Source organism: Ranitomeya variabilis, chromosome 1 (genome assembly GCF_051348905.1).
Source record: "Ranitomeya variabilis isolate aRanVar5 chromosome 1, aRanVar5.hap1, whole genome shotgun sequence".
Taxonomy (NCBI): Eukaryota; Metazoa; Chordata; class Amphibia; order Anura; family Dendrobatidae; genus Ranitomeya; species Ranitomeya variabilis.
In genome coordinates this window covers 1,158,842,882-1,158,863,346 of record NC_135232.1, presented here as the reverse complement: position 1 = coordinate 1,158,863,346, position 20,465 = coordinate 1,158,842,882, and the positions used below count along the sequence as shown (strand labels likewise).

Here is a 20,465-nt window from a genome sequence, read left to right as displayed (position 1 = left end):
CACCAGGGATACAAGTATCAAACCACTATACACCAGGGATGTGATCTACTAACCACTACACACCAGGGATACAAGTATCAAACCACTATACACCAGGGATGTGAGATACTAACCACTACACACCAGTGATACAAGTATCAAACCACTATACACCAAGGATGTGATCTACTAACCACTACACACCAGGAATACAAGTATCAAACCACTATACACCAGGGATGTGAGATACTAACCGCTACACACCAGGGATACAAGTATCAAACCACTATACACCAGGGATGTGATCTACTAACCACTACACACCAGGGATACAAGTATCAAACCACTATACACCAGGGATGTGATCTACTAACCTCTACACACCAGGGATACAAGTATCAAACCACTATACACCAGGGATATGATCTACTAACCACTACACACCAGGGATACAAGTATCAAACCACTATACACCAGGGATGTGAGATACTAACCACTACACACCAGTGATACAAGTATCAAACCACTATACACCAAGGATGTGATCTACTAACCACTACACACCAGGGATACAAGTATCAAACCACTATACACCAGGGATGTGAGATACTAACCACTACACACCAGTGATACAAGTATCAAACCACTATACACCAGGGATGTGATCTACTAACCACTACACACCAGTGATACAAGTATCAAACCACTATACACCAGGGATGTGAGATACTAACCACTACACACCAGGGATACAAGTATCAAACCACTATACACCAAGGATGTGATCTACTAACCACTACACACCAGTGATACAAGTATCAAACCACTATACACCAGGGATGTGAGATACTAACCACTACACACCAGGGATACAAGTATCAAACCACTATACACCAAGGATGTGATCTACTAACCACTACACACCAGTGATACAAGTATCAAACCACTATACACCAGGGATGTGAGATACTAACCACTACACACCAGGGACACAAGTATCAAACCACTATACACCAGGGATGTGATCTACTAACCACTACACACCAGTGATACAAGTGTCAAACCACTATACACCAGGGATGTGAGATACTAACCACTACACACCAGTGATACAAGTATCAAACCACTATACACCAAGGATGTGATCTACTAACCACTACACACCAGGGATACAAGTATCAAACCACTATACACCAGGGATGTGAGATACTAACCGCTACACACCAGGGATACAAGTATCAAACCACTATACACCAGGGATGTGATCTACTAACCACTACACACCAGGGATACAAGTATCAAACCACTATACACCAGGGATGTGAGATACTAACCACTACACACCAGTGATACAAGTATCAAACCACTGTCATGGTTCCCAATGGCAAGGGAACGTAAGAAACATATAAGTAACGAACGAGCTCTCGGGTGATGGAAACTCGAGTTGACCGTGAGCTAAATCTACCACACAACTAACAGTAGCCAGGGAGCATACCTACGGCTTCCTATATGCCACGCGCCAGCCGGAGGACTAACTACGCCTGGTAGAGGAAGGAACAGACCTGGCTTACCTCTAGGGAAACACCCCAAAAGATGATAGCAGCCCCCCACATGTAATAACGGTGAATTAAGAGGAAAAGACATACACAGTATGAAAGTAGATTTAGCAAAGAGAGGTCCACTTACTAGATAGCAGAAGGATACAAAAGAGGACTTCACGGTCAACTGAAAACCCTTTCAAAAACCATCCTGAAATTACTTTAAGACTCCTGTGTCAACTCATGACACAGGAGTGGCAATTTCAGCCCGCAAGAGCTTCCAGCTACAGAGAATTACAAAAACTGCAAACTGGACAAAAGGTACAAAACAAAAGGACAAAGTCCACTTAGCTGATCAGCAGACTAGTAGCAGGAACATGCAACCGAAGGCTCTGGTTGCAATGATGACCGGCAAGGAAATGACAGGAGAGCAAGGCTAAATAGGAAACTCCCAAACACTGATGGAAGCAGGTGAACAGAAGAAGCAAAGTGCAAACAAGTCACCAGTACCACCAGCAACCACCAGGGGAGCCCAAAAAGCGGATACACAACAGTACCCTCCCCTTAAGGAGGGGGCACCGAACCCTCACAAGAACCGCCAGGGCGATCTGGATGAGCCCTATGAAAGGCACGAACCAAATCCGAGGCATGAACATCAGAGGCAGTTACCCAAGAATTATCTTCCTGACCATAGCCTTTCCATTTAACCAGATATTGAAGTCTCCGTCTGGAAATACGGGAGTCCAAGATCTTCTCTACGACGTACTCCAATTCACCCTCCACCAGCACAGGAGCAGGAAGTTCAGTAGAAGGAACCACCGGTACCTCATATCTCCGCAACAACGACCGATGGAACACATTATGGATAGCGAAAGATGTCGGGAGGTCCAAACGAAAGGAAACAGGGTTAAGAATCTCCAAAATCCTATAAGGACCGATGAACCGAGGCTTAAATTTGGGAGAAGAAACCCTCATAGGGACAAAACGGGAAGACAACCACACCAAGTCCTCAACGCGAAGGTGGGGACCAACACGACGACGACGGTTAGCAAACTGCTGAGTCCTCTCCTGGGACAATTCCAAATTATCCACCACTTGTCCCCAAATCCGATGCAACCGATCCACCACCGCATCCACTCCAGGACAATCCGAAGATTCAACCTGACCAGATGAAAAAGGCGGATGAAACCCTGAATTGCAAAAGAAAGGAGAAACCAAAGTGGCAGAACTAGCCCGATTATTAAGAGCAAACTCCGCCAACGGCAGAAAGGCAACCCAATCATCCTGATCCGCAGACACAAAACACCTCAAATAAGTCTCCAAAGTTTGATTAGTTCGCTCCGTCTGGCCATTGGTCTGAGGATGGAATGCAGACGAAAAGGACAAATCAATGCCCAACCTGGCACAGACTGCCCGCCAAAATCTAGACACGAACTGGGTACCCCTGTCAGAAACGATGTTTTCCGGAATACCATGCAAGCGAACCACATTTTGAAAAAACAGAGGGACCAACTCAGATGAGGAAGGCAACTTAGGCAATGGCACCAAATGAACCATTTTAGAAAAACGGTCACACACCACCCAGATGACAGACATCTTCTGAGAAACAGGGAGATCCGAGATAAAGTCCATAGAGATGTGCGTCCAAGGCCTCTTCGGAATAGGCAAGGGCAACAACAACCCACTAGCCCTAGAACAACAAGGCTTGGCCCGAGCACACACATCGCAAGACTGCACAAAAACACGCACATCTCGAGACAGGGAAGGCCACCAGAAGGATCTAGCCACCAAATCTCTGGTGCCAAAAATTCCCGGATGACCTGCCAGAGTAGAAGAATGAACTTCCGAGATGACTCTAGTGGTCCACTCGTCAGGAACAAACAGTCTACCAGACGGACAACGATCAGGTCTATCCGCCTGAAATTCTTGCAAAGCACGTCGCAAATCTGGAGAGACAGCAGACAAAACCACTCCATCCTTAAGGACACCAGCAGGTTCAGAATTCCCAGGAGAGTCAGGCTCAAAACTCCTAGAAAGAGCATCTGCTTTCACATTCCTAGAACCCGGTAAGTACGAGACCACAAAATTAAACCGGGAAAAGAACAACGACCAACGTGCCTGTCTAGGATTCAGGCGCCTGGCAGACTCCAAATAAATTAAATTCTTGTGATCAGTCAAAACTACCACCTGATGTCTGGCACCCTCAAGCCAATGACGCCACTCCTCAAATGCCCACTTCATGGCCAAAAGCTCCCGATTACCAACATCATAGTTTCGCTCGGCGGCCGAAAATTTTCGCGAAAAGAATGCACAAGGTCTCATCACTGAGCAGTCGGAACTTTTCTGCGACAAAACCGCCCCCGCTCCGATCTCGGAAGAATCGACCTCAACCTGAAAGGGAAGAGAAACATCAGGCTGGCGCAACACAGGGGCAGACAAAAAGCGGCGCTTAAGCTCCCGAAAGGCCTCCACGGCAGCAGGGGACCAATTGGCAACATCAGCACCCTTTTTAGTCAAATCCGTCAGAGGTTTAGCAACGCCAGAAAAACCAGCTATAAATCGACGATAAAAATTAGCAAAGCCCAAGAATTTCTGGAGACTCTTCAGAGAAGTAGGCTGCGTCCAGTCGTAAATAGCCCGAACCTTGACAGGGTCCATCTCAATAGAAGAAGGGGAAAAAATATACCCCAAAAATGAAATTTTTTGAACCCCAAAAACACACTTTGAACCCTTTACACACAAAGAATTCTCCCGCAAAACCTGAAAAACCCTCCTGACCTGCTGAACATGAGACTCCCAGTCATCAGAAAAAATCAAAATATCATCCAAGTACACAATCATAAATTTATCCAAATATTCACGGAAAATATCATGCATTAAGGACTGAAAGACAGAAGGTGCATTAGAAAGGCCGAAAGGCATTACCAAATACTCAAAATGGCCCTCAGGCGTATTAAATGCGGTCTTCCATTCATCCCCCTGCTTAATTCGCACCAAATTATACGCCCCACGAAGATCAATCTTAGAGAACCACTTAGCCCCCCTTATGCGAGCAAACAAATCAGTCAGCAAAGGCAACGGATACTGATATTTGACTGTAATTTTATTCAGGAGACGATAAATAATACAAGGCCTCAGAGAGCCATCCTTTTTAGAGACAAAGAAAAAACCGGCTCCTAAAGGTGATGAAGAAGGACGAATATGTCCCTTTTCCAGGGACTCCTTAATATACTCGCGCATAGCAGCATGTTCAGGTACAGATAGGTTAAACAAACGACCCTTTGGAAATTTACTGCCAGGAATCAGATCTATGGCGCAATCACAATCCCTGTGAGGAGGGAGTGAACCAATCTTAGGCTCTTCAAAAATATCACGATAATCAGACAAAAATGCCGGAATCTCAGATGGAATAGATGACGAAATGGACACCATAGGAGTGTCCCCATGAGCCCCCCGACATCCCCAGCTTAACACAGACATAGCCTTCCAGTCAAGGACTGGGTTATGAGACTGTAACCATGGTAATCCAAGCACCAAAACATCATGTAAATTGTACAACACAAGGAAGCGAATCACCTCCTGATGGTCTGGAGTCATACGCATAGTCACTTGCGTCCAGAACTGTGGTTTATTACAAGCCAAAGGTGTAGAATCAATACCCTTCAGAGGTATAGGGACTTCCAGAGGCTCTAAATCAAACCCACAGCGCCTGGCAAAGGACCAGTCCATAAGACTCAGAGCGGCGCCAGAGTCCACATAGGCATCCACGGTAATAACTGATAATGAACAAATCAAGGTCACAGACAAAATAAATTTGGACAGTAAAGTGCCAATTGAAATGGACTTGTCAACCTTCCTAGTACGCTTAGAGCATGCCGATATAACATGAGCAGAATCACCACAATAGAAGCATAACCCATTTTTACGCCTATAATTCTGCCGCTCGCTTTTGGACCTAACTCTGTCACATTGCATTTTCTCTGGCGTCTCTTCAGAAGATACCGCCAAATGGTGCACGGGTTTGCGCTCCCGCAAACGCCGATCAATCTGAATTGCCATTGTCATGGACTCATTCAGACCTGTAGGCGCAGGGAACCCGACCATAAAATCTTTAACGGCATCAGAAAGGCCCTCTCTGAAATTTGCCGCTAAGGCGCACTCATTCCACTGAGTAAGCACAGACCACCTACGAAATTTTTGGCAGTATATCTCCGCTTCATCTTGCCCTTGAGATAGGGCTATCAAAGCTTTTTCAGCTTGAATCTCCAAATTAGGTTCCTCATAAAGCAACCCTAACGCCAGGAAAAACGCATCCACATTGAGCAACGCAGGATCCCCTGGTGCCAATGAAAATGCCCAATTTTGAGGGTCACCTCGCAGCAAAGAGATTACAATCTTAACCTGCTGGACAGGATCTCCTGAGGAGTGAGGTCTGAGAGAAAGGAATAATTTACAATTATATTTGAAATTCAAAAACCGAGATCTATCTCCGGAAAACACCTCTGGTGTAGGGATTTTAGGTTCAGAAATAGGAGCATGTATAACAAAATCTTGTAAATTTTGAACCTTCGTAGCAAGATTATTTAAACCTGCAGCCAAACTCTGAGGATCCATCTTTAAACAGGTGAGCTCAGAGCCATTCAAGGATTATAAGGAGAGAAAGGCAAAGGCTGTAATTAAAGCTGAAATACAACAGATCCAACTATGGAGCAAGCATAGAGGAAAAAGGGAAAAAAAAATAAAAAATTTACAGACTTCTTTTTTCTCTCCTTTCTTCTGCCAATAAGTTTAACACATGTCCGGTCATACTGTCATGGTTCCCAATGGCAAGGGAACGTAAGAAACATATAAGTAACGAACGAGCTCTCGGGTGATGGAAACTCGAGTTGACCGTGAGCTAAATCTACCACACAACTAACAGTAGCCAGGGAGCATACCTACGGCTTCCTATATGCCACGCGCCAGCCGGAGGACTAACTACGCCTGGTAGAGGAAGAAACAGACCTGGCTTACCTCTAGGGAAATACCCCAAAAGATGATAGCAGCCCCCCACATGTAATAACGGTGAATTAAGAGGAAAAGACATACACAGTATGAAAGTAGATTTAGCAAAGAGAGGTCCACTTACTAGATAGCAGAAGGATACAAAAGAGGACTTCACGGTCAACTGAAAACCCTTTCAAAAACCATCCTGAAATTACTTTAAGACTCCTGTGTCAACTCATGACACAGGAGTGGCAATTTCAGCCCGCAAGAGCTTCCAGCTACAGAGAATTACAAAAACTGCAAACTGGACAAAAGGTACAAAACAAAAGAACAAAGTCCACTTAGCTGATCAGCAGACTAGTAGCAGGAACATGCAACCGAAGGCTCTGGTTACAATGATGGCCGGCAAGGAAATGACTGGAGAGCAAGGCTAAATAGGAAACTCCCAAACACTGATGGAAGCAGGTGAACAGAAGAAGCAAAGTGCAAACAAGTCACCAGTACCACCAGCAACCACCAGGGGAGCCCAAAAAGCGGATACACAACAAACCATTATACACCAAGGATGTGATCTACTAACCACTACACACCAGGGATACAAGTATCAAACCACTATACACCAGGGATGTGAGATACTAACCGCTACACACCAGGGATACAAGTATCAAACCACTATACACCAGGGATGTGATCTACTAACCACTACACACCAGGGATACAAGTATCAAACCACTATACACCAGGGATGTGAGATACTAACCACTACACACCAGGGACACAAGTATCAAACCACTATACACCAGGGATGTGATCTACTAACCACTACACACCAGGGATACAAGTATCAAACCACTATACACCAAGGATGTGATCTACTAACCACTACACACCAGTGATACAAGTATCAAACCACTATACACCAAGGATGTGATCTACTAACCACTACACACCAGGGATACAAGTATCAAACCACTATACACCAGGGATGTGATCTACTAACCACTACACACCAGTGATACAAGTATCAAACCACTATACACCAAGGATGTGATCTACTAACCACTACACACCAGGGATACAAGTATCAAACCACTATACACCAGGGATGTGAGATACTAACCGCTACACACCAGGGATACAAGTATCAAACCACTATACACCAGGGATGTGATCTACTAACCGCTACACACCAGTGATACAAGTATCAAACCACTATACACCAGGGATGTGAGATACTAACCACTACACACCAGTGATACAAGTATCAAACCACTATACACCAGGGATGTGAGATACTAACCGCTACACACCAGTGATACAAGTATCAAACCACTATACACCAGGGATGTGAGATACTAACCACTACACACCAGGGATACAAGTATCAAACCACTATACACCAGGGATGTGAGATACTAACCGCTACACACCAGTGATACAAGTATCAAACCACTATACACCAGGGATGTGATCTACTAACCACTACACACCAGTGATACAAGTATCAAACCACTATACACCAGGGATGTGAGATACTAACCACTACACACCAGGGATACAAGTATCAAACCACTATACACCAGGGATGTGATCTACTAACCACTACTACTCATTAATGACATCAGCATTTAAGGGGTTAAACAACTATGGTGGGTGCCAACACTGATCGTGGCTAAAGCAGCTACAGTGTACAGCTGGATTGTCTCCCGTGGGGGATGATGGTCTCTTATATCGCAGGCCAGTAAAAAGACGTACTGGTGGTCACTAAGGGGTAATGTAAAAAGTTTAATATGTACAGAATTTCTAACACCAAGGAGGCTATGTGTCCACGTTCAGGAAACGCTGCGTGTTTGACGCTGCGTAGAGCTGCAGCGTCAAACACGCAGCTTCCATATGTTCAGCATAGTGGAGGGGATTTCATTAAATTCCGTCTCCACTATGCATTAAAAGACGCATGCGGCGGACCCACGGAAACGGACATACGGCGCGTCTTTTAATAACGCAGCATGTCCTTACATTGCAGAAAAAACTCAAGGACAACGCAGGTGACCTGCCAGTGACCTCAGGCGCAGATTTGGTCAGGATTTTACCTGCATAAAATCCAGACCAAATCCTGATGCAATCCTGAATGTGGACACATACCCTAATCCTCACAGCGCCCAGGAGCGACTCCTACAATGAGCAGCCTACCCCAGGAGCGACTCCTACAATGAGCAGCCTACCCCAGGAGCGACTCCTACAATGAGCAGCCTACCCCAGGAGCGACTCCTACAATGAGCAGCCTACCCCAGGAGCAGCTTCTACAATGAGCAGCCTACCCCAGGAGCGACTCCTACAATGAGCAGCCTCTATCAGGAGCGACTCCTACAATGAGCAACCTACCCCAGGAGTGACTCCTACAATGAGCAACCTACCCCAGGAGCAGCTTCTACAATGAGCAGGCTACCCCAGGAGCAGCTTCTACAATGAGCAGCCTACCCCAGGAGCGACTCCTACAATGAGCAACCTCTATCAGGAGCGACTCCTACAATGAGCTACCTACCCCAGGAGCGACTCCTACAATGAGCAGCCTACCCCAGGAGCGATTTCTACAATGAGCAGCCTACCCCAGGAGCGACTCCTACAATGAGCAACCTACCCCAGGAGTGACTCCTACAATGAGCAGCCTACCCCAGGAGCGACTCCTACAATGAGCAGCCTACCCCAGGAGCGACTCCTACAATGAGCAGCCTACCCCAGGAGCGACTCCTACAATGAGCAGCCTACCCCAGGAGCGACTCCTACAATGAGCAGCCTACCCCAGGAGCAGCTTCTACAATGAGCAGCCTACCCCAGGAGCGACTCCTACAATGAGCAGCCTCTATCAGGAGCGACTCCTACAATGAGCAACCTACCTCAGGAGCGACTCCTACAATGAGCAGCCTACCCCAGGAGCAGCTTCTACAATGAGCAGCCTACCCCAGGAGCAACTCCTACAATGAGCAGCCTCTATCAGGAGCGACTCCTACAATGAGCAGCCTACCCCAGGAGTGACTCCTACAATGAGCAACCTACCCCAGGAGCAGCTTCTACAATGAGCAGGCTACCCCAGGAGCAGCTTCTACAATGAGCAGCCTACCCCAGGAGCGACTCCTACAATGAGCAACCTCTATCAGGAGCGACTCCTACAATGAGCTACCTACCCCAGGAGCGACTCCTACAATGAGCAGCCTACCCCAGGAGCGATTTCTACAATGAGCAGCCTACCCCAGGAGCGACTCCTACAATGAGCAACCTACCCCAGGAGTGACTCCTACAATGAGCAGCCTACCCCAGGAGCGACTCCTACAATGAGCAGCCTACCCCAGGAGCGACTCCTACAATGAGCAGCCTACCCCAGGAGCGACTCCTACAATGAGCAGCCTACCCCAGGAGCGACTTATACAATGAGCAGCCTACCCCAGGAGCGACTCCTACAATGAGCAGCCTACTAGGAGCCAAGCGGCACTCGCTCTTTGCTCTAATAAGAGGCCAGTGATTCATATTAGTCCTGTAAGTTTTCCTAATGAACACTATGAAAAATTATGCGATAACTTCTCGGGGTCTTAGTGGTGTAGATGCGTCATCCATTCATCCTGCCGGTGTTTAGCGCCTCAGCGTGCAAAGGAATCAATATTCTCCGTACAGCTTAATGGAACGGCATAATCTTATATAAGAGGAACGTGTGGGCTTAATGCGTCTGATTATACAACCTGCACCTCTGAGCACATAGGAAGTGTGAGGACCACTGCATATTACAAGGGGCTGACGTGCTCTGTATATAAGTCCATATACAGAGGGTACGGAAAGTATTCAGGCCCCTTTACATTTTTCACTCTTTGTTTCATTGGTGAATTAAAAAAAAGTTCATTTTTTCTCATTATTGTACACTCTGCACCCCATCTTGACTGAAAAAAAACAGAAATGTATACATTGTTGGAAATTTATTAAAAAAGAAAAACTGAACTCTCACATGGTCATAAGTATTCAGCCCCTTTGCTCAGACACTCAAATTTAAGTCCCATGCTGTCCATTTCCTTGTGATCCTCCTTGAGATGGTTCTACACCTTCATTGGAGGCCAGCTGTGTGTAATTAAACTGATAGGACTTGGTTTGGAAAGGCGCAAACTAGTGATGAGCGAGTATACCCGTTGCTCGGGTTTTCCTGAGCACGCTCGGGTGGTCTACGAGTATTTGTAACTGCTCGGAGACTTAGTTTTCATCCCTGCAGCTGAATGATTTACAGCTACTAGCCAGCCTGAGTACATGTGGGGGTTGCCTGGTTGCTAGGGAATCTCCACATGCAATCAAGCTGGCTAGTAGCTGTAAACCATTCAGCTGCAGGGATGAAAACTAAATCTTCGAGCAGTTACAAATACTCACCAAGGCGTACAATGAGTATACTTTTTCATCACTAGCGCACACCTGTCTATATAAGACCTCACAGCTCACAGTGCATGTCAGACCAAATGAGAATCATGAGTTCAAAGGAACTGGCCAAGGAGCTCAGAGACAAAATTGTGGCAAGGCACAGATCTGGCCAAGGTTACAACAGAATTTCTGCAGTACTCAAGGTTCCTAAGAGCACAGTGGCCTCCATAATCCTTAAATAGAAGAAGTTTGGGACCACCAGAAGTCTTCCTAGACCTGGCCATCCAGCCAAACTGAGCAATCGTGGGAGAAGAGCCTTGGTGAGAGGTAAAGAAGAACCACAAGATCACTGTGGCTGAGCTCCAGAGATGCAGTAGGGAGATGGGAGAAAGTTCCACAAAGTCGACTATCACTGCAGCCCTCCACCTGTCAGGCCTTTATGGCAGAGTGGCCCAACAGAAGCCTCTCCTCAGTGCAAGATATATGAAAGCCGCATAGAGTTTACTAAAAAAACACATGAAGGACTCCCAGACTATGAGAAATAAGATTCTCTGGGCAGATGAGATGAAGATAGACCTTTTTGGTGATAATTCTAAGCGGTATTTGTGGAGTAAACCAGGTACTGCTCATCACCTGCCCAATACAATCCCCACAGTGAAACATGGTGGTGGCGGCATCATGCTATGGGGGTGTTTATCAGCTGCAGGGACAGGACGACTGGTTGCCATTGAGGGAAACATGAATTCGGCCAAGTACAGTGATATTCTGGATGAAAACCTCTTTGGACCTCAGACTTGGCCAAAAGTTCAATGACCCTAAGCACACAGCTAAAATAACAAAGGAGCGGCTTCAGAACAACTCTGTGAGCATTCTTGACCGGCCCAGCCAGAGCCCTGACCTAAACCCAATGGAGCATCTCTGGAGAGACCTGAAAATGGCTGTCCACCAACGTTCACCATCCAGCATGATGGAAATGGAGAGGATCTGCAAGGAAGAATGTCCGAGGATTCCCAAATCTAGGGGGGGGGGAACGTGTTACATAATTCCTAAGAAGACTCAGGACTGTACTAGCTCAAAAGGATTGCTTCTACTCAATACTGAGCAAAGGGGCTGAAGACTTATGACCATTGGATATTTCAGTTTTTCTTTTTTAATTTGCAAAAATTTCTACATTTTTTATTCCCGTCAACATGGGGTGCAGAGTGTACATTAATGAGAAAAAAATGGAAATGTTTTGAATTTACCAAATGGCTGCAATTAAACAAAGAGTGAACAATTTAAAGGGGTCTGAATACTTTCTGTTCCCACTGTAGGTCAATGCTTTGTGTATAGGGAGGTCACCTTCCGCTATTGAGGCAGCAGCATGGTGCATGGGCAGCCAGTGTGCCAATACGCAGCCATGGAGCCTCTATGAGGGACATAGAGGACACTGAAGAGACAGTGCTCTGAATGGTCCTACGGCTCTGACAGTTCAGGTCGGCTTGTATACAGAGGCGGCTCACATTAGTGATGGGGGCACTCCGTTGTACCTGCTCCGTACTGTAATTGGTAAACTGCCCGTAGAGAGCACAGCGGCCACGGCATCTGCCAACACAATGCAAACTCCAGAAAACTCGGGAAGCTTGTAAGATCTCGCCGGGTTCCAGCTCCGCAGCTGCCATGGTAACGATTGTACTCTGCCATATTTACACAGTTTAACATTCTCCTCTCCAGAGCATAAATATAAGCCAAGTTCTGGCTACATACTACATACTCATTACACCTCAGAGCTGTAATGTGCAGTCTAGATTTATGGTGGTCTTCCTGTAACGTCGCTGGTAGTCTTGTGGACCGCCTGCAGCTTTTCATCAGGTGTCGAAGATCCATACAATCTTTCCCTCTTGACCTCCCAGATTTAGAAGGATTTGGTTTTCCTTGACCCCCTGCACTCTATGTCCTGATATGTCATGTCTATAAGGGCGATGAAGCATCACGTAGAGTATGGGACCCAATATCCGCCTCAAAATGCTTCTCTCCATCATTTTATATGGTGCAGATAAGAAAGCTGCTGGAGTACGCCACACCACAGAGAAGTCTCTGTCAGGAGTGGGTTACATGGAGCGGCATGTGGTGGATGACACAGCTGCCATCACAGACAAAAGCTCCCCACTAAAGGCAGCGACCTGCTCGCTCTGGTGGCCACCACCGATTCCGAGGTCTGTGCCTGCGGTTCCTCAATACTTCCAGGACAGAAGCTTTCTGATGGAAAAGATGTCATGGCCACAAGTATGTGCAACCCTGAAGGTTGCTGCCACTTGTGGTAGCCGGAAAGTTACTTGTAAACTATGGGTATTAATATGGCGCCGGCACCCCTCTGGAGAGGTCTCCTGGTAGATTTGGGTCTTGGCTTCTAGTGATAAGAGGCATGTTCCTTTAGAGCAGGGGTCCCCAACCTGTGTCTCGGGAGTCAAAAGGGTCAAACATTGAGATTCTAACTGCCTGATCCTGCCTGAAGACATCTAGGCATCAGACGGTCGTCCACTCCTACTGAAATCATCGGATTCAGTTTTCCAGGAGGACTCAGCACGTGATCTGCTGCCAATCAAAACTTCTGCATTTCTTTTAACATCTCAAAAAGTTTTTAAAAAGTTACAAATTAAGAAACGTGAACTCAGCAGTAAGCCATCGTCTACTTATCAACTTTCATTACCCCATTATTACGTCACCATATTATTAGGTCACGTCACCTCTATATTCCGTCATGACCTCATCACTCCAATGATAACCGACCCACCAACCAGGAGAGGGAGGAACTGTAGGAAATAAGAATTCCTATATTCGGGCCATGTCCTCTCAGTGAGGCGCCGTAAAGAACATAGGGGGTGTCACTGCTACCATCGCCCCGCTCGCCGGTCTTGTGACTGCACTGGTGATCCGCCATCTTCCCGAGTGTCAGACACTGCTATATCACTTGTCGCTCTGATTATTTTGCTCAGTTCAGTGAGCAGCAGGACCGATATTTATAGCATCTGATAACTGAGGCTCGTGACTGGGATTTGTGAACAAGAATGGGTCTTACGTGCTGTCAATGTGGGTCGGCCTCTCTTTGTTGAGATCATTGCTGTCGGGGTACATGAGCCTCAGCCAGTGAAAGCACCTAGACCTCTAGAAGACTGGCACAACTATGGAGCCCGTGAGAAAGGGCCTTATCTCAGGCCTCAGCCTTATTCTCTATTACTATGGACTCCCAGAATACACACATTTATTTCTAGAAATTCATGGCACAGAACTGCCCCACAGTGAGCGGAGACGACCCTGGTCCTTACTGTACATGTGGTGTAATCATCACAGCAGCGGCCCTGTGGTGTTATCCACTACGAAGTCACCTAGCTCTGAGCTCTGACCACAAGGTTGCGCAATGACCCAGATATGTACCGAAAACACGAAGGAGGAAAACCAACCCACCAGTAATGACAAAGTCTACCACCCTGGTGTCAGTAGGTACTGACCTGACAACTCCTCACTACTTACTAACAACACCTCACTACCTGCTGTCAGCACCTCACTACCTCCTAAGAACACCTACCTCCTGAGAACACGTCACTACCTCCTGTCAGCACCTCACTACCTCCTGAGAACACCTACCTCCTGAGAACACCTCACTACCTCCTGAGAATACCTACCTCCTGAGAATATCTACCTCCTGAAAACACCTACCTCCTGAGAATATCTACCTCCTGAGAACACCTCACTACCTCCTGAGAATACCTCACTACCTCCTAAGAACACCTACCTCCTGAGAATACCTACCTCCTGAGAACACCTCACTACCTCCTGAGAATATCTACCTCCTGAGAATATCTCACTACCTCCTGTCAGCACCTCACTACCTCCTGAGAACACCTACCTCCTGAGAACACCTCACTACCTCCTCAGAATATCTACCTCCTGAGAACACCTCGCTACCTCCTGTCAGCACCTCACTACCTCCTGAGAATACCTACCTCCTGAGAACACCTCACTACCTCATGAGAACACCTCACTACCTCTTGTCAGCACCTCATTACCTGCTGAGAACACCTTACTACCTCCTGAGAACACCTCACTACCTGCTGAGAACACCTCACTACCTCCTGAGAACACCTCACTACCTCTTGTCAGCACCTCAATACCTCCTGAGAACACCTTACTACCTTCCAAGAACACTTCAATACCTCCTGAGAACACCTCACTACCTCCTGTCAGCACCTCACTACCTCCTGAGAATACCTACCTCCTGAGGACACCTCACTGCCTCCTGTCAGCACCTCACTACCACCTGAGAACACCTCACTACCTCCTGTCAGCACCTCACTACCTCCTGAGAACACCTCACTACCTCCTGACAACTTCTAACAATCTACTGACAACATCTCACTACCACCTGAACACATCTTGCTATCTCCTGACAATACCTCATTACTTCCAGACAGGCCGGAAGGTTTTGATCTAAAATTGACCAATATTTGAACTGTTCATAATTCCCTCACCCTTGACTAAAGCCCCAGTTCCAGTTGCCGAAAAAAAAAAACAGAACAGTGCTGCCCCCACCATGCCTCACTGTGGGTATGGTGGTCTCCTGGTGATGTGCAGTGTTGGCTTTGCACCTTTTGAAATTATCGCTAAAAGTTCCGTCTCATCAGACATAACATGTTCCTCACAAGCTTCTGGCAGACGTGATTGAAGTTTTGGCAGAACATAGCCAGGCTTGGATGGCTATCTTAGTAAGAAAAGGCTTCCATCTTGCCAAATTTCAGTCCCAATGTAATGTGCTGCTGCAGTGAAGTATAGTGCAACCTCCACCAGGGGGTGCTGGTTAAGGAAAAGAGGTTGTACACACAGCGCAGCAACACTGAACAACAACACAGGTGTCACAGGTAATGAAAGAGAAGTTAGACAAGCCAAGATCATACACAGAGAGGTCAGCGCAGTACACAGGGGGAGTCAGAGGAATAGTCAGGGACGAACTAGAAATCAGAGCCTACCGGGAACGTGGTAACCAAAACGTGAGACGTAAGACGAAGTCGGGGTACAAGCCAGAGGTCAGAACAAGTCATAAATGGGTACAGGCAGTCAGAGGCAAAAGGAACACTAGTACAAGTATACAGGTCAGGTGCTCAAGCCATGCAGCATGAACTATAGCTGACACTGGCCCACAGGCTGCAGAGGACTTAAATAGCTCAGCCAGCTTCAAAGTGAGGATTAACTCCCACATAACCAGTCCAGAGACAAGACAGCTGAACACAAACTCAGAACTGGATCATGACACCTTCCTTGATGCCATCTTCACAGTGCCAATGGTATATCTAATTCCTGGACAATGTTTTTGTCCCTTCTCCTTCTGATAACTGTCCACAATGAGTTCCTTTGCTGCATTGTCAGCTGATTACGAACCAGAAAATGTCAGGAAAATTCTCAGAGAACAGCGATACTTTCTATGGAGCTAATCAGACTTGCTGTAAATGATGGCGGCCGAGCACTGACTACAATGTAACATGAGAGGAAATGTGACTGGCTGTTTCTGAGCACAACCAGACCCCCAATTATAAGAGGGTGCTCATACTTATGCAACCACATTATTTTGGTTTATTAGTTTCCCTTCAAAATGATTTGTTTGTTTCTAACTGGATTTGTACAGATCATGGAAGACATTAAAGGTGGAGAAAGTTCTGAAATCATTCTTCTTGGTCTGATTTTTTTAACATGACAAAAAATGACCATTTTAAAGGGGCGTCTAGAGATGTTATAGCCATTGCATATGGTCTAACACTATCTCACTACAGTATTACATTACTACTACCTGATTATTACCTCAATACTAACTAATCCCATCCCTGCTGTCTCACTAAAAGAATTCTTCAGTTCCATTATGTTTTTTGGTTTGTTTTTTTTTGGGGGGGGCACTAAACATTCTCAGCACGCACAAGAGAAATAAACACGCGGCAAAACCTGCTTTTTGTAAGCACCTTCTTTACTGCCAAGAGAGCAGGTTTTGCCTGCAGAAAACACTCCGCAACGTGTGAACATAGCCACTACTATTACCTCATTAGTTCATCACTACTACCTCATTATTACACCACTACTGCCTGGCAGTGCTGCAGTGGCTTAGGCTACGTCACCACGGTCAGTAGTCGGCAGCGCTTTGGATGCAGCACATGTCCACTGCGTCCAAAGCGCTGCCGGCTATTGAACGCAGGTGATTGTGCATGTGATCAATTTATCTTACAGAGGCACGCGTTTCCACAAGATAAATTGACATGCTGCGGTCTGGAGAGACACGGCGCATGTCCGTCTCCGCAGGTAAGGCATGGGCGTTGGTGCACGCATGGTGGATCCACTATGCTGTAACATCTGGACGCCAGGGTTGTGGAGTCAGAGTCGTGGAGTCAGAGTTGTGGAGTCAGAGTTGTGGAGTCGGAGCCCATTTTCGTGGAGTCGAAGTTGGTGTCATGGAAATTAAGGAGTTGGAGGTTTAGCTTACCGATTGCAAAGCCCTGTCAGGGCTGTGGAGTCAGAGCCCATTTTGGTGGAGTCGGAGTTGAAGGTTTGGCTTACTGTTTCCACAGCCCTGCTGGACTCTGTGGGTTGGATGCTGCGGATGTATGCAGCGACCAACCCGCAGCGTTTACTGACCATGGGAACATACCCTTAGACCTGAGCGGTTTCATAATGCAGAAGCCTCATTGCAAGGTTGTGAACCAAGTGAGGCAGAACCAGCATTTGATCAACCATCATTTTGAGGTAATCTACAAATTTCGGCCTGTAATGGACTGGCACCTGTAAATATGACTTCCACGACAGGCTTTACACTAAGTATCTGGTCTCCAGGAACTTTTGGACTTCATTCTTTAACCACTGTGAACTTACACAGGGACCCTATGTGTAGTCATCGGAGTAGTCGCTGGCCGGTGGAGAAGGCTGGCAGGAATGTTTAGGTCGCCAGGTCAGAACCAGGAGGGTAAACAAGGGATAAAATTGTGAGTCAGAAGAATCATCAACAATTGTGCCAAGGTCAAAACAATAATTAAAAAGGGATGAAAACAGCAGGAGTAGACGAGAGTTAATATCAACCAAGAGGATATGTGTACATCACGTCAAGTTTTTAAAGCAGAAGATTTTCAGGAAAATGCAGGTGTTTTTTCTTACAGAGCCGGTGTCAGCACCCGGGCAAGTGCTGGGGCCCTGAGCAGGTGGGGGGCCAACTGGCCATCAAGGACACCGTCGCGCTATGGGGGCCGATGCCTCTGCCAGAGTTCGGGAAAGGGCTCCCTCTCGATAGCTCAGGGCCCCGGTATTTGTGATACTTACCTTTCCACATTCCTCTGCTGCGGCGTCTTCCGCGTCCTCTGGCTGTAGCGTTCAGGTCAGAGGGCGCGATGACGTGACTAATGTGTGCACCCTCGGCCTGAACAGTCACAGTGCAGAGAGCTGGAAGACGGCGACACTGAGGAGCCCGGAGCAGAGCAGCGGCCAGCGAGAAGCCAGAAGACGGCGACACTGAGGAGTCCGGAGCAGAGCAGCGGCCAGCGAGGAGCCGGGAGACAGCGACACTGAGGAGTCCGGAGCAGAGCAGTGGCCAGCGAGAAGCCAGAAGACGGCGACACTGAGGAGTCCGGAGCAGAGCAGCGGCCAGCGAGGAGCCGGGAGACAGCGACACTGAGGAGTCCGGAGCAGAGCAGCGGCCAGCGAGAAGCCAGAAGACGGCGACACTGAGGAGTCCGGAGCAGAGCAGCGGCCAGCGAGGAGCCGGGAGACAGCGACACTGAGGAGTCCGGAGCAGAGCAGCGGCCAGCGAGAAGCCAGAAGACGGCGACACTGAGGAGTCCGGAGCAGAGCAGCGGCCAGCGAGGAGCCGGGAGACAGCGACACTGAGGAGTCCGGAGCAGAATGCCCGAAGCGGGACAGCGGGACCCCGGTGCCAAAGCGGGACTGTCCCGCTGAAATCGGGACGGTTGGGAGGTATGACCCAGTCAATGCCCCATTATTACGTTACTATTTAAATTTTACCTCATTATTACCTCACTATCACCCCACTATTACATTACTGCTTCATTTTATCTCATTATTACCTCACTAATACTCCATTATTACATCACTACTTCATTTTTACTTCATCATTTCCTGACTAATACCCCATTATTGCGTTACTACTTAATTTTACCTCATTATTACCTGACTAATACCCCATTATGTTACTACTTCATTTTACCTCTATTTGACTAATACCCCATTATTACGTTACTATTTCAATTTTACCTCATTATTACCTCACTAATACCCAATTGTTACATTACTACTTCATTTTACCTCACTAATACCCCATTATTACATCACTACTTCATTTTTACCTCATTATTACCTCACTAATACCCAATTGTTACATTACTACTTCATTTTACCTCACTAATACCACATTATTACATTACTACTTCATTTTACCTCATTATTACCTGACTAATACCCCATTATTACATCACTACTTCATTTTACATCATAAGCTGACTAATACCCCATTATTGCGTTACTACTTCATTTTACCTCATCATTACCTGACCAATACCCCATTACTACATCACTACTTCATTTTGCCTGATTATTACCTCACTAATACCCCGTTATTACATCACTACTTCATTTTTACCTCATTATTACTTCACTAATACCCCATTATTACATTACTACTTCATTTTACCTCATTATTTCCTGACTAATACCTAATTATTACATTACTACTTCATTTTACCTTATTACGGTACCTCACTAATACCCCATTATTACATTACTACTTCATTTTTACCTAATTAAAACCTCACAAATAACCAATTATCACATTACTATTTCATTATTACCTCAGTAATACCCCATTATTACATTACTATTTCACTTTTACGTCATTAAAACCTCACAAATAACCCATTATTACGTTACTACGGTATTTCATTTTTACCTCATTATTACCTCACTAATAACCCATTATTACGTTACTATTTCATTTTTACCTCATTAAAACCTCTCACATACCCCGTTATTACGTTACTATTTCATTTTTACCTTATTATTACCTCACTAATACCCCATTATTACATTACTATTTCATTTTATCTAATTACCTCACTAGTACCCCATTATTACATTACTATTTAATTTTACCTCATTATTACCTCACTAATACACATTACCATTTCATTTTTACTTCATTAAAACCTCACAAATAATCCATTATTAAGTTACTATTTCATTTTTACCTCATTATTACCTCACTAATACCCCATTATTACGTTACTATTTTATTTTTACTTCATTATTACCTCACTAATACCCCATTATTACGTTACTATTTTATTTTTACCTCGTTATTACCTCACTAATAATCCATTATTAAGTTACTATTTTATTTTTACCTCATTATTACCTCACTAATACCACATTATTACATTACTATTTCATTTTTACCTCATTATTACCTCACTAATACCCCATTATTACGTTACTATTTTATTTTTACCTCATTATTACCTCACTTATACCCCATTATTACGTTACTATTTCATTTTT

At 45.9% G+C, this 20,465-nt stretch overlaps 1 protein-coding gene across 5 annotated transcripts in view; it reads right to left on the bottom strand.

Annotated features, from left to right (window-relative positions):
- Positions 1–20,465, bottom strand: part of FBXO41 (F-box protein 41) — a 160,796-nt gene that overhangs the window by 85,867 nt on the left and 54,464 nt on the right. Inside the window, exon 1 of one of the 5 annotated variants that reach the window (XM_077280386.1) lies at positions 12,422–13,437. The exons of the other annotated variants lie outside the window; for them this stretch is intronic. The gene's annotated coding sequence lies outside the window, so the exon portion shown is untranslated. Of the gene's footprint in view, positions 1–12,421; positions 13,438–20,465 lie in introns of those variants that run through there. 5 annotated transcript variants of the gene reach the window in all.